Source organism: Nycticebus coucang, chromosome 9, assembly GCF_027406575.1.
Source record: "Nycticebus coucang isolate mNycCou1 chromosome 9, mNycCou1.pri, whole genome shotgun sequence".
Lineage (NCBI taxonomy): Eukaryota > Metazoa > Chordata > Mammalia > Primates > Lorisidae > Nycticebus > Nycticebus coucang.
Window position 1 is genome coordinate 43237592 of NC_069788.1, and position 13695 is coordinate 43251286.

Here is a 13695-nt window from a genome sequence, read left to right on the forward strand (position 1 = left end):
CAGAGGGCAACATAGTGAGACTCTGTCTCAAAAAAAAAAAAAAAGTGGGAGAAACAGACGCAGCTGATGCGCAAACCATTGCAGTCCCCAGGGAGGGAGTGACATGCATGCCCGCTGGGTGGTGCAGGTGAATTCTGCTTGGGAGACACCAGAGAGAGTATCTCTCCAGAGAATCATACAGGATCGTCTCTCTTTCCCCCTTTGCGTTCGGAGGGCTGAGGTGTGGAGGTATAGTGGGGCTGTGGGCCTTCTGATCCTTGAGAGTTTGGGGAATGCAGGGGAAATGGGATTCTGGGAAGACTCAGGTGTGTGGGCTTCTCTGTGAAAGGCCTGCAGTTTAAAGATATATCCACTAGGTGGCGCAAAAGCCCCTCTTTGCGTTGGCATCGGGGCTGAGCTGCCGGTCTGTTCAGTGGCGCGGCGAGCCTGCCCTCTCTGGTGCCTCCCAAGCAGAATTCACCTGCACCACCCAGCGGGCATGCATGTCACCCCCTCCCTGAGGACTGCAACGGTTTGCGCATCAGCTACGTCTGTTTCTCCCACTTTTCTTTTTTTTTTTGAGACAGTCTCACTATGTTGCCCTCGGTAGAGTGCTGTGGCGTCACAGCTCACTGCAACCTCCAACTCTTGGTCTTAAGCAATTCTCTTGACTCAGCCTCCCAAGTAGCTCTGGTACGTGGGTAGAGCGCGCCGCTCAAGCACGCTCTGTAAGTAGACATCCAGCCCCTGCTTGAATACTGCCAGTGACGGGGAACTCACACCTCCAGGGATAGAGTAAGTGGCAGGGGTGGGGGTGGAATTGAGGGGCAACAACAAGCCACTGGCTCAGTGGTAGTATCACCCTTTCTCTTGCAACTTAGAGACCATTAGTTTCTGAAATTCTTATCTTCCCAGTCTCTCTGTTAAGAGTAACTTAACACTGCCTTTTCTTATGATCACTTTATCCTTGAGTAGATTATCAAACTTCTAAGCAGGGGCCTCAGTGAGACCTCTTACAGGTCTGAGACTTACGCCAGGGCCATGTCACAGCCTCCCTACCCTTTCTCCACATGTGCAGCCCTGATCAGGAATTGAGGGGACTGAGGCTTTCCTAGTTTTCTAGTGGCTTTAGCGAAGCCAACCTTCTGGGCCTCAGTTTCCACTTCTGTAGAATGAATAACAGCACCTTCTGTCCTGTGTGCCACTGAAGTTGTTGAGGAATTTCAGTGAAATGATATAGCCATTTATTTAACAAATATTTACTGAGAATCTGCCTAGGCACTGTTCTAGAAACTGGGGGATATAGGGTGACCACACGGCTAAGGGAACAAACCAGTACAGACTATGATGTCAGGTGGTGAGAATGATGTGAAGGAAAATAAAATAGAGCCAAGGGAGGGGCCAGCTTTAAAATGATCTGTCAGAGACACGAAAAGCAAAAGTCAGAGCAAATCATCTTCACCCACATTACTTTCTCTCCTGTGACCTATCTCCTTTCCATTTGGCCTGTGGGGCCCACTGTGAAAGATGAACATTGTAGTTACAATGTAGTACAATAATGTTACAAAGTAGTACAATGTAGATGAACACTGCGATCCGATGCAATCCTAACAGGTATGAAGGATGGAGACAGAAAAGCTGGGAGGAAAGACCACTTGGCTCAGAGCTGACCCTCTATCCCTTCCTTTAGGGACCCACAAGCCAAGACTGGTGAGGTGGCTACGTCTTCAGAGTAGACTTGCTTCTCCACGTCATGCCCATTTAAACACCCCAACTCATGTGCTCTGGCTGGAAAACCCCGGAGTTGTAAATGTGTCTCTTGAAATCCCAGAAATTCTGAGCAGGAAGAGAGCTCTTCTCAGTCACATGATCACACGCTCCACCCAGTGACAAGCTCAGGTTCTCGATGTGAGATATGGGGTGGGTGGAAATGCTCGTGAGATTCTCATGGGATGGCTGGTGGGGGTGGGGCTGGACACAGCATGCAAATCTCCAGAGAGCTTCTGAGCAGCTGACAAAGGTACTTCCTCCTCACCAGCACCCACACACATCAGGGAGCTGGCCCAGTTCTATTGATAGGGAGACTGAAGATCAGAGCAGACAAGGTGAGCTTGAGAGGGCAGGGTCTCCGCTTTCACTTAGACCCCCTTTCAAACTCTGGACCAGATTGTGCAACCCTAACCCCCTACAAAGTCAAGAGTGATTTGAAATGAAGAACATGTTTTCTTGGCTGACTAGTAAATATTTCACCAACTTAGGTCTTGATCAGCATGAAAAAAAAGGTCCTTTGACAAAGCAAGAGACCCAAACTAGAGATAACAGCAGTGAACTAACAGAAACAAAAGCTTTCGGCTGCACCACATCTTTATTTTGAGCTAGACAAAGTGCCTTTCTGATAATATAAATTCATCAATCTGACTTTACAGTGAGAGAGACCTGCCCAGACTGAAATCCAGCTCCTTCTCTAAGGACGCCAGCCCTCATCAACTTGTTTCTAGTCCATCAGGGCAATGCTGGCTGCAGCCTATAAACTGATCTCTCAGTGGCTTACCATGGTAGACATTTGTTTCTCACTCACATAAAATTTGGTTGGTGGGGCAGGGAGGGGACCCTGGCTGATAAGGACCTTACTATCTTCTTCCTGTGCCTTCCGTGAGTGTGTGTGTATGTGTCGGGGGGTGACATCCAGTCACCAGGTGTGGGAAGAGGATTGGGTAGGGGTTTTCCTGGGGGGAGGCATGTGTCACTTCTACTCACATTTGTCACCAGAACTCAGGCATGTGGGATGCAAGATGTGTTCCTTGCTTCGCTCTCTTTTTTTTTTAGGGAATTAATTGAGGGTACAAAGAACCAGGTTACGCTGATTGCATTTATTAGGTAATATCTCTCTTAAAATTGTGTCCTGCCCCCAAGAGGTGTGTCACACACCAGAAACCTCCCACCCTCCTTGCTCCTTCTGAATGACTTTCTGCCCTTACGATGTTTATTTCCCCTGTTGACTCCTATAGGTTGGCTGTGTTCCTCTAGGAAAGGCCATGGTTTCTGTCCACCGGGCTGTCCGGGTGGTGATTCTAAGTTGTATCACTGCTTCTTTCTCTTAATCTTTTAGGCTGAGAAGTGGTAACAGCCCCCACCCATTAACAGCCCCAGGAAACTGCACCCTCATATGTTGCTTTCCTTACAGCTGCCTGCATCCTTATAAATGGTTTGGTTATTAAGCTCAGTGAGTGTACCCCGTTTTCCCTGCTGTGACCCTGACAGATATACATGGGGGCTAGGGATGTAGTCCCAGCCTGGGCAGCCACTTCCCACTCTGTGGAAGGAGCCTCAGGTGGATCCCTACATGTCTCCGGCCCATCCACTCTGACCTCCTCTCTGCTATCCTTTTAAAAATTCCAACTGTTTTCGCAAAAATGGACAAGCTGTTCTTAATATTCACATGTGCTGGAATCCCGCTTTGGGGACAGGGTCCACTAAGACCTGTGGATCTGGCGGTGGTCTACTAAGGAAATGTAAAGTTAGACATGAGCACAATAAGAGACAAAGAGACAGGACACACAGAAAAGAATTTTCCTTTTTTTTCTGAGACAGTCTCACGTAGAGTGCTGTGGCATCACAGCTCACAGCAACCTCCAACTCCTGGGCTTAAGTGATTCTCTTGCCTCAGCCTCCCAAGTGACCAGGACTATAGGCACCTGCCACAACACCCAGCTATATTTTTGTTGCAGTTGCACTGTTGTTTAGCAGGCCTGGGCCGGGTTTGAAACTGCCAGCTTCAGTGTATGTGGCTGTCACCATTGTGCTACAGGCGTCAAGCCCAGAATAGAATTTTCAAAGGTGGGAACACCCTGCTCATTTGTGGGGTTCTGGCAGGTGGCCCAGAGGGTTTGTTCTACTCAGCTTTTTTTTTTTGGCCGGGGCTGGGTTTGAACTCACCACCTCTGGCATATGGGACCGGCGCCCTACTTCTTGAGCCACAGGCGCCGCCCTCTACTCAGCTTTTATTGAAGGCTGTTTGCTCATTAGCCCAGAGGGTAAGCTGAGGAAGGGAACAAAGATGTCAGCAGTTTCTCTGAGCAAGCATATTAGCTTTTATTGTTTCTATAATCATTAACTTTAAAGGTCTGAGCAGTTTTGAGAAATCTGGAACCTGAGCCTTGTGTGGGGGCAGCCTCCTATCTGTGGTCACACACACAGATTCCTAGGGGGGGTGTTAATCCCCACTATTTCACTGTGGAGTAGAACAGCACTGGTGTCCATCTCCTCTGAAGAATCAGTGGGAAAGAGGAATTTTCCTCTCATGACCCCCACAGAGGGTTTCCCTCTGTGATAAGGGATATAAGCCCTTCTACCCATATTTCAGGGCTCGAGCTGTTCCCTTGATCTCGGCAACATGAAACTGAAATGACCCCAAATAGCAAAAACAATCTTAAAAAGAAAAACAAAGACGGAGGATTCACATTTCCTGATTTCAAAACTTACTACAAACCTATAGTAATCAAGACAGTATGAAACCAACAAAAGGGTACAGATCAGTGGTATGGGATTGAGAGTCCTTAAATAAACAAAACATATAACAACTATAGCAATTAATTTTTGATGACCAATCAATAGGGAAAGAACAGTTTCTTCAAAAAATGGTGTTGGGACAACTGGGGACCCATATTCAAAAGAATAAAATTGCATATTTATCCTATACCATATATATGCAAATTAATTCAAAATATAACACAGATATAAACATAAGAGCTAAGACTATAAAACTGTTAGAATAAAGTAGTAAATCTTTGTGATCTTGAATTAGGCAATCATTTCTTAAATAGAACTCTGAAAGCAGAAACAAAAAGAAAAAAATAGATAAATTGAATTTAACCAAAATTTTGTTTATCTATTCAGCAGTTGATGGACATTTGGGTTTGGAGGATGTTCTTCAAAGGACACCATCAAGAAAACGAAAAGACTACCCATAGAATGGGAGAAAGTATCTCTAAGTCATGTATCTTATACCAGATTTGTATCCAGGATTTATAAAGAACTCTTACAACTCAGCCAGGCATGGTGGCTCATGCCCCTAGTCCCAACTTCTTGGGAGGATGAGGCAGGAGGATCACTTGAGCCCAGGAGTTAGAGGTTGCTGTGAGCTGTGCCACCATGGCACTGTACCCAAGGAAACAGAATGAGACTCAGTCTCAAAAAATAAAAATAAAAAGAACCCTTACCTCAATGATAAAATGATAAATAACCCAATTGAAAAATGGGCAAAGGACATAAATAGACATTTCTCCAAAAAAACATTAAATAGCCAATAAGCAGCTCGGCACCTGTAGCACAGTGGTTACGGCGCCAGCCACATACACTCAGGGTGACAGGTTCGAACCTGGTCTGGGCCAGCTAAGCAACAATGACAACTGCAACAACAACAAAAAATAGCCAGTCGTTGTGGTGGGTGCCTGTGGTTCCAGCTACTTGGGAGGTTGAGGCAAGAGAATCACTTGGGCCCCAGAGTTTGAGGTTGCTGTGAGCACCATGGCTCTCTACCAAGGGTGACATAATGGGACTCTGTCTCAAAAAAACAAACAAACAAACAAAAAACAGCCAATAAGCACATGAAAAGGTGCATTATTCACAGTAGCCAAAAGTAAACAATATCCCCCCAAAACAAATGACCATCAACTGCTGAATAAAAAATAAAACAAAATGTGATATATCCACACAATGGAATATTATTCAGTCATAAAAGAGAATAATGCTGGACATGGTGGCTCACTCCTGTAATCCCAGCAATTTGGGAGGCAAGAGCTGGAGGATCACTTAAAGGCCTGGAGTTTGAAACTAGTCTGGGCAACACAGCAAGACATCTAACTCTAAAAAATAAAAATAAAATAAAAATTATCTGGGAGTGGTAGCATGTGCCTGTAGTCCTAGCTACTCAGAAGGCTGAGGCAGGAGGATCCCTTGAAACCAGGAGTTAAAGGCTGCAGTGAGCTATGATTGGGCCACTGCACTCCAGCCTGGGTGACAGAACAAGACCCTGTCTCTAAAAATAAGGAATAAAGTTGAATACATGCTGAAACATAATAACATGGATGAACTTGAAAAACATTTTGCTGAGTTTAAGAATCCAGACACGGGTGGCGCCTGTGGCTCAGTGAGTAGGGCGCCGGCCCCATATACCGAGGGTGGCGGGTTCAAACCAGCCCCGGCTGAACTGCAACCAAAAAACAGCCGGGCGTTGTGGCGGGCACCTGTAGTCCCAGCTGCTCGGGAGGCTGAGGCAGGAGAATCGCGGAAGCCCAAGAGCTAGAGGTTGCTGTGAGTCCTGTGACATCACGGCACTCTACTGAAGGCGGTAAAGTGAGACTCTGTCTCTACAAAAAAAAAAAAAAAAATACAGACACAAAACCAAAAAGGCCACACATTGTGTGGTTCCGTCTATATGAAATGTCCAGATAGACAAATCCACACAAACACCAGATGAATGGCTGCCGGGGGTTGGGGGAAGAAGGATGGGGAATGACTGCTAATAGGATGGGGTTTCTTTTCAGGGTGATAAAAACGTTCTGGAAGTAGATAGTGGGGAATGATGCACAATTCTGTGAACAGACTCAAAACACCACTGAACTGTATACTTTTAAAAAGAGTGAACTTTATGGCCTGTGGATTAGATCTCAGTAAAGTTATTATCTAAACAAAACAGAACGAATCTATGAGTAAACAGAGCCTCTACCTGGAGTGGGAGCAGGCCAGGGCACTTCCCTAGAACTGGGAGAATGGGATGCAGCATAAGGATTAAGAGCGCAGGCTTTGCATCTTGGTGGTGTGAGTCTGGATCTTGCTTCCACGTCTTAGGAGTTATGGAATGTTGGAAAATTGACTCAACCTCTCTGAGCCTCTCATCTGTAAAATGAGAATAATTCCTACTTCGTGGGCTTCTTATGAAGATTAACTGCTTGATAGCTTGGAGTATTCAGTAAATGATAGGTATTTTTATTATTATTTTCTCTTAGACACAGGGGAAAGAGGCCTTGAGAGGGCAGCTTTGATCTTAGACTAAGGGTGGGCAGAATAGCCCAGCTTCATTAAGTAGACATATAGATTTTAGGTTGTAGTTTTGGCTAGAGGGATCCGGAAGAGCCTCTGCAGACGTGGCAGGTGGTCAGTGTGGTTTCAGAAGGTGACTGGAAGCCCAAAGAATGCAGACACACTCAGCCTCTAGTGTTGCCAGATCTGTGGATCAGAACTAGACACTTTGGTATTTGAATTGTCTGCTAGGAAACAAATGGGCTAAGTTATTATCATCACATTTTGTTGCTACAACTTTTCTCCCTTGCCTCCTGGAAAGAAGCTGGGAGCTACTCTGAAGTCTCGCATGAGGTATTAGGTGTGAACCCCTAAATTAGCACAGGTGCTCCTTGGTAATTCTGCATTCAGATGACCAACAGCAGCTGATCGACGAGGCCGACATCTCAGTGGGGCTGAATGTTTTCTTCTCATCAATATTTGATTCTTTTGGAATAATAAATGGTTTTTATTTCGTTCTCTGTGCCTTTCCAAACTGTCTATGGATAAACAAGGTATCTGGTTAAAGTGCTACTAGGAAAGCTGTAATAAGCATGATTCATGACTGTGTTGACCCTTTGTCTAGGCTTTTCTTTCTCATATGGCACATGGCTCGGTCAAGATAAAGAGTTATTTGTGGGCTATATCAGTAAGGGTTCAGTCAGAGGAAATGAAACTGCGCCAGCTAATTTTAGCAGAAAAGGAATCAGAGGCTTACAAAGTCGTTGGGTCGAGCAGTGGGTTCCAGGTGGGGCCTCCAGGAATGAGCACACTGCCCCTGTAGCTGTGTGCAGACAGCAGGGAGCCACGCTGCCCCGCCAGAGGAGCCAGCAAGCTGGCGCAAGGCTGAACGTGCACAGCTTCTTGATCTTGCTTGTATACCAGCTGCTGGATCCACAGGAAAATGACCCGTTTCACTCCTCCCAAACATGGGCCTGGGCATCTAATTGCCAGGCCCCAATCCACATCTGAAACTTCAGCTGCTTAAGGAGTCTGGGAAATGAGTACTTTTCAGCTTTCCAGCCTCACAGGGAGAGGAAGGGGCCCTTGTAGGAGGTTAGGATGGATGTGAATGAGCCAATCCACCAGGACGGGCCTTCTTCCATCAAGATTTTAATATTCAGTGTTACAGCTCTTTTAGAGTTTGTCTAGTAGGTTTTCTGGTCCTCACCAGAAGAGGCCCCCATGAAAAAAAAATTTTTTAAATGAAGATTTTGACATTAATTTTGGTTCAATACTTACTTGAAATTACTGATAATTCTTTTATTGTTGCCTATACACAAATTTTATTTATGGTGTCAGATGGCATTTTCCTTTTGGTAGGGTCTATAAATTTACTTCTGAAGTCCCATCTCTGAACATATGTGCCTTTGAAAGCTGGAGAACTGGTTTCCTATTGAGAAGTCCCCCAGATCTGGCTCTTGGTACCTGGTGTTTGGGTGATGCTGACATGAATAGTCTCCTTTTTGACAGGAGGTGAGAAAGATCTGTGTGTTAGAGGAAGAAAGAGCCTCTGTGTATTTTCTTGGGTATAGTGAGCACTTCCAGAAGGAAACAATAGAACTTGTAATTGGAAATTTCTTTTTCAATAAAGAATCAACTGCTCAAGAATAAACTCAGAGCCCAAGCAGCATTTGAGAGGATGCTTAACTTCACTACTAAATAAAGGCAAATTAAAACAAGAGTGGCTCACCTGGTAGGCAACAATTAGGCACCACAGTGCCCACACAGGTGCAAGTGTGAAGAAGCAGCCACACTCGCTGACTGGAGGTGCAGAGAGGTACAAACTTTCAGAAGGAAATTTGGCAGGGCCTACAAACATTTTAAATGTGTCTCCCCTGTACTCAGATGTTCTATTTCTGAGAATACACCTTTCAGAAATGTTCTCACGTGTGCACAAAAATTATATAGAGAGATCTCTGAAGCACTAGTTATAGTTACAAAACATGGGGGGAAACTAAATATCAAGCAAAGGATTTTGAGTGAATAAGCACATGAAATACCCAGCAGCTAACGTGAACAGAAGAGCTGTAAGAAGTGACAGGGAGGGCACGGGAATGCTCCCGCAAGTGCAGGGCTCAGGTGTCTGGGCCACGTGGTGATGCTACCCTTGTCTGTGAACATCTGGAATTGGTAAAAATGACATGTGGAGAACATGGCGCAGCAAGGCATAGTCTTGTTTTAGAAGATGATTTCTATAAATTATTTTAAGGAATTAGAATGAAAGTGTGGGATATTGTCCGGTCTTTGTGTCTTCCATATGTCACGAGAATTTATTTATCTCAGCATCCCAAGAAAGGAAGGAAAAGTTGGACTTAATTGTCAACCGTCTTGGGTTTACAGAGGGAGGGCGTCTCCTTGGGGAAGGAGGCAGTGACCTTCCTGGGGATTTGATTTGAGTTCACCTCCCCCCTCCCTGTTAGACTAAGTGGAAGTGATAGTGGAGCAGAGGCTGCAAGTTCCACCCCTGCTTTGGAAAGTTTCCAGAAGAAAGGTTATCAGCTGATGGTTGAGAAGCCTATGGGGGTAAAATACAATTGTTCTTCAATGTTACCTCATGTGGAAAATGTAAGGACTTTGCTAACACTGTCCCTCCTGAGGATTGATGATCTCTTGGAATTCTGAAACTTTTTGCTCACTAACTTGAAAAAAAAGAAACATTTCAGATTTAGGAGGGAGAAGGGAGTCTCCCCTGCTCTGTAGCCAAAAACTCCTTTACAACAATGTTATTGGGGGGATTACCACTAATAAACCCAAACCCAAACACACACACAAAAAAATCCCCCCCCCCAAGAAAAAAACAGGGAAAAAGAAAAAGAGTGTGTTTTGGAACAGTACTATTGAATGCTTCTGGCTATGCAAATAATGTATGATGCTGTGTGCACAGATAAAGGATCCCAGAAGAGCTTATTCAAAAGCCATTCACAGGCACATGTAATGTGTCCGGACAGGCAGCCTGCTTGTCAATAGGTTCTTGTTTTGATAAGACCTTCAAAGTCTGTCCCAGACAGCTCATTTTCTGGTTTGTGGGGAGTTCCTACTTATCAGCTTAGAGGTCAGTCACTTGTTAATGTGAAGGTCCACCCCTTCCCTGAAACCAGGCTCCTTCTAGCTTGGCCTCCCTTCCCAGCTCCCCTCTGATCACATGCCCTGGGAACTGCAGTTCATTAGCTCAGGAAGGCCTGGCCCTCAAGTTTCACCTTCTGGGAAATCTCTGCTAGTGGAAGCCACTTCTTGCCCTGGATTTAATGAGAAGCTCAGAGCTGACTGAGAATGAAAGTCACAAGGGCAGGGAAAGGGGCAAGAAGGGTTTCTAGGGGTCAGCCTTGGCTTCAGTTTCCCAGATAATAGTTTTCAATTTTTTACTTCAAGACCAATTGCTTTCCATTTTGTGTTATATTATTTGCTTATTTTTTAGGGCCAGGAAGAGAATACTTTGAAAGTGACAGAGTGGAAGATGTTCACTGCAGGACAGTTAGGGCCATCAAAGCGAGTGCTCTAGCAGAAGGGGGCTATGCTGGTGGGGTTCTAACTTGGAACAGGCAGCCAAACTACCAGCCTGGAGTGGAGTGAGCTGGGTGGGGAGACCAGGGCCTGGACACCCACTCTGCAGAGAGGCTGTGTATGACAGAGAATGTGTGAATTTCCTGGGGCTGCCATAGAAAGTTACTACAAACTTGGGGGCTTAAAACAATAGAAATTTATTATTTTACAGGAGTCCAGAGGCCCCAAATCAAGGTGTTGTCAGAGGTTGGTTCCCTCTGGAGGCTCTGAGCCTCCCTCTTTCCCTCTTTGAGCTTCTGGGGTTTGCTGGCAATCCTTGGCATTCCTTGGCTTGTGGACCCATCACTCCAATGTCTGCCTCCATCTTCACATGGGCACTTCCCTCTCGGTGTCTCTGAATTGCAGTTCTCCTTCTGCTTGTTTTACATAAGGACACCTGTCATTGGATTTAAGACTCACTGCAAATCCAAGACGATCTCATCTTGAGATCATTAACTTAATTATGTCTTACAAGACCCTTTTTCCAAATGAGGTCACATTCTCAGGCTCTGGGCAGTATGACTTGGACATACCCTTTTGGGGCTATAGTTCAGCCTACTACAAAGGGGGACCTGACTTAGCCTCAGCTGCTGCTCTCCTTGCTATTCAGTTAACTAGTCCTAGGGCATTGTGGAGAGGTGGTCAGAATCTCTCCCCACCTAATCATTTGCATAACCTCATACCTGTAAAAGAGGCCCCAGAACCTGCGGCCTAAATTGTATCCTCTAGACCTGGCTAGAGGGTGGCACAATGGGGCCATTTGCAGATGAAACTGAGGCACTCAGTGGAAGGAGAAATAGTGGGCCTTTGGGTGATGGTTATCTCCTGGGGAGGAAGGGCCTTCTTGAACTCTCTGCTTGGAGTCTCTCCCTGGCCTGTGCCAAGAAGACCTCCTACACTCCCCAGTGGGAGGGCTTGATTTTTTTTTTTTATTTTTATTTTTTTTAAAAAACAATATGGAAGACTTTATTCAGGAGTGACTACTGCAATGGGGTTTGCAGAAGAGGACAGAGCTTAATCTCAACTCCAAATACAGGAATAACAAGTGAGATTTATAGCCAAGGAGTAGGATAGAGGTCAGTAGATGAAAAATTAACAAGAGGAAGTGTAATTCTTTGCTAAAACTGTCCTAACAGAATTTTTGCTGAAGGCAGGCTGGGGTGATCAGTGATTGAGGGTGAGAGATGAGGAATTTGATCAGATATCAACAGTGGGAGATTTTCACTAAGCTGACTCAGCAGGACTCTTGCTAAAACTGGACAATGCAGAGATGGACATGGACGGCCAGAAGTCAGGGCCTAGTTGAGAAGAGTTCAGAGGAACCTAACTAGAAGTTGCCCAGGGACACGATCTTTCGTCACTGGCCAATAGTCTCAGCTAGGCCCTTAGCAAAAATCAAACTATCAGATATCAACTGTCAGACAAATGAGTGAACACACTTTCAGATGATTCTAGCACTCAGCCTTTGAATCTTCCAATTCAGAGGGAGGGCTTGATTCAGATTTGCCCAGTGTCCAGGGAGCTGGAGCCGCTGCTGGGCACTCTCTTAATGATAAGGAAGGCCTGGCCTGGCAGCTGGGGCTTCTCTGAAACTGGAGGGCCCTTTGAAGCCCTTTGTGGATGGGGAAGAAGCTTTCCATGGGGCACAGTCACCTGGCAGCTGTCACTATGAGAAGTACTCCAAAAATCCTCCCCTCAAGGCCCCTTTGACAAAGCGCTTATTTCTATAATTTACCTGGTTGAGGGCCAAGCCAAAGAAACACTATTAACTAATTTTCAAAAACTGGATGTAGAAATAATATAGATTGGTTATGGAAAATCTGGAACATTTGGCAAAGAATACAAAATAAAATAAATAAAAATCACCTGTAATTCTATTCTAAATGAAAGTCATTTAAAATATTTAGGTGTGTTTAAATTTAGTCATTTAAAATATTTAAGATTTGTGTGCTGGTGCAGTGGCTCACGCCTGTAATCCCAGCACTGTGGGAGGCTGAGGAGGGAGAATTGCTTGAGCTCAGGAGTTCGAGACTTGCCTGAGTGAGAGTTAGACCTCGACTCCTAAGAAAATGGAAAAACCCAGCCGGGTGCCTGTAATCCCAGCAGCTTCGGAGGCTGAGGCAATGGGGTGGCCACAGCCTGTTGCAGTGAGCTACGGTAACATTGCTCTCTGCTCAGGGCATAGGGTGGGACTCTGTCTCAACAATAACAACAAAAAGATGTCTGTATGTTTTAATATCATTCATTTGATGTCATTTAATATCACAGGCAATTTTATATCCTGATGTTTCTATTTAACATTATGTCACAGCACTTACCCAGGGAAGTAAACTGTGTATACGTGTATGATGTGTGATTATACATTAATCATAAAGTTAAATATTTTTTGTGTGTTTATTTTCAATTTTTTCTTCTTTTTTTTGAGACAGAGTCTCACTATGTCGCCCTGGGTAGAGTGCTGTTGCGTCACAGCTCACAGCAATGTCCAACTCTTGGGCTTAAGTGATTCTCTTGCCTCAGACTCCCAAGTAGCTGGGACTACAGTCGCCTGCCACAAGCCCTGGCTATTTTTTTGTTGCAATTGTCATTATTGTTTAGCTGGCCGGGGCCAGGTTTGAACCCAACACCTTCATTGTATATGGCTGGCGCCATAAGCACTGTGCTACAGGCACAGAGCCTATTTTCAAGATTTAAATTTATTTTTGTATTTATTTTTGAGTCCCTCATAAAATAAGAAGCATAACCTTTTGCCTGTATTACTTGTAGCAAATAATTGTTCCTAGTTTAGTAGTTTGACTTTTAACCTTTTATAGAGTTTTTATGTGAGCAAGTCTGTAATTTTGACTTAGTCAAATCTATCATTTTTCTTCTGTGATTTCATTATTATTTTTAGAAATCCTTCACTGAAATTTAGTTATTTACTCGTTGTTAAAGTTTTAAGTAGCATTTTTTTACACATATGCTTTAATCCATCTAGAAATTATTTTTTTGGCACCATACATATAAAAATTGTGGATCTAAATTGATCCTCTCTCACCCTCCAGCCAATTTCTCCAACACCATTTACTGCATAATTTACCTCTTCTTTTTGGTTTGCACTTTCTTTCTCATACA

General features: G+C 44.6%; 1 protein-coding gene and 1 non-coding gene across 4 annotated transcripts in view; both read left to right on the forward strand.

The window, feature by feature from the left end:
- ETV7 (ETS variant transcription factor 7) overlaps window positions 1-13695 on the forward strand; it is a 49697-nt gene that overhangs the window by 32124 nt on the left and 3878 nt on the right. The gene's annotated exons all lie outside the window — the stretch shown is intronic.
- On the forward strand, window positions 8160-8223 carry LOC128595130 (U7 small nuclear RNA). Its single transcript, XR_008382799.1, has one exon. It is a non-coding gene; the product is annotated as a U7 small nuclear RNA (small nuclear RNA).